The following is a 1,738-nucleotide window of genomic DNA, read 5'->3' on the forward strand; positions in this document are numbered from 1 at the left end:
TTTATGTCAGTTTAAAGACACATATTGGAAAGTTTTGTTTTTTGTTTGTCTTTGTGTGTTACTTGAAATTCTGGAATTCTGAACCATTCCTTTGCACTTAAAATACCTGTTTATAATAATAAATATGATTACAACATATGAACATTATGTTTGTGTTCAATTATAGTAAGTGTGTTTATCCTAAACATTCCTGCCACTTCATTTAACGCCATCCATCCATCCATTTTTCTACCGCTTATTCCCTTTGGGGTCGCGGGGGGCGCTGGTGCCTATCTCAGCTACAATCGGGCGGAAGGCGGGGTACACCCTGGACAAGTCGCCACCTCTTTGCAGGGCCAACACAGATAGACAGACAACATTCACACTCACATTCACACACTAGGGACCATTTAGTGTTGCCAATCAACCTATCCCCAGGTGCATGTCTTTGGACTTTGACATTTTTGTAACAATATCTTACCGTGGCTTTAACACTGTGATGATATCATACCGTGAAATGTTGATATTGTTACATCCCTAATCATGACCTGATGTTACCTACCAGCCTTAACTTGAAGGTGAAAGGTTAAAAAACATTAATTACACATGCTGAGATTACTTATATTTCAAGTTTCATTCTTCATACAAGCTACTGTAATCAGGGTAAAAGAAAGCAATATTTCCATGCTTGTTCCTGACAAACTGTGGACAGCTTTTTATCCTTTTATCTGGTCTGTAAATCTCAATCAGAACTAATTCACTTAAACAAAGAACACGCATATACATGTAACTTACTTAGCCATTGCTCATCAGTCTCCACATTCACATAGGTGGTTGCAGGACGGGATGACTGCAGGAAGAAAAATAAAATATCATATATTATATCTGCTGCCAGTTTAATGCACCACAACTATGCCAGTCTACTCACCAACTTTACAGTCCTTCTTGATCGTTTATTTGAGTCGACTTCTTTACCAGTTCTTCTCCATCGTTTTCCAGGTTTTCATTTTGTCATTTTGACACTCCAATACTATGTAAACACAGACAAAAGTTGCTCGAATATACAGTGGAACTTCTTGTAAATGTAAAACTCTATGTTATGTTGAAGCAGTGTATGTTCAGTAATTTATATTGTTCAACTTCAAATGTTCTCTGACCATTTATTTCTATCATTGTTATTTCACTATGGGATGTATGAAGTGTAGTTTATCACTTGAGATGCCTCGGTGGAGGTAACTACCATAGCTTCTAGCAAGGTGGTTGTGCCGTTGAATGCGGCATTTATAGCTATATTTCCGTAAATCAGTGACGTTACAGTAGTTTAATAAATACTAACTCGTGTTTGTTAAAGTAATTTAAATACCAAAACAAAAACAATAAATGGTATTACTTACTTGCAGTTGTTATTCCTTCAGTGCCAAATTGTTTCTTCAAGTCACATCCGCCCACTAAATGCGCATGCGTGTTTTTCAGGTAGAGCAAATATGATTGGACAGATTCATGGGGCGCCGTGCCAAATCTCGCGAGAGTGTTGTTGAGAGCCACATCTCAGAATTTAGATAAAGTTGATTTTCTCCTTATATGACCATCTGAAAATAGCCATTTTTGGCTATGAGTAACTTTCAAAGGAAGGCAATTTAGGAAATTTACGCTTTCTATCGGATGGCTGCGGACATGACGCGTTGTTTGCCGTCAGTTAACTTCAGAAGAAGAAGGTGGCGGGGAAACAGTAGGTAGCGTAACATTTGAACGTTGTCTG

General features: G+C 38.0%; 1 long non-coding RNA gene across 1 annotated transcript; it reads right to left on the minus strand.

Moving 5' to 3' along the window:
- Window positions 1-773: 773 nt before the first annotated feature.
- LOC133558817 (uncharacterized) lies at window positions 774-1,419 on the minus strand. Its single transcript, XR_009808016.1, has 3 exons — window positions 1,374-1,419; window positions 908-1,009; window positions 774-829 (listed from the first exon to the last, which is right to left on the minus strand). It is a non-coding gene; the product is annotated as an uncharacterized LOC133558817 (long non-coding RNA).
- Between the last annotated feature and the right edge of the window lie 319 nt (window positions 1,420-1,738).

Source organism: Nerophis ophidion, linkage group LG09 (assembly GCF_033978795.1).
Source record: "Nerophis ophidion isolate RoL-2023_Sa linkage group LG09, RoL_Noph_v1.0, whole genome shotgun sequence".
Taxonomy (NCBI): domain Eukaryota; kingdom Metazoa; phylum Chordata; class Actinopteri; order Syngnathiformes; family Syngnathidae; genus Nerophis; species Nerophis ophidion.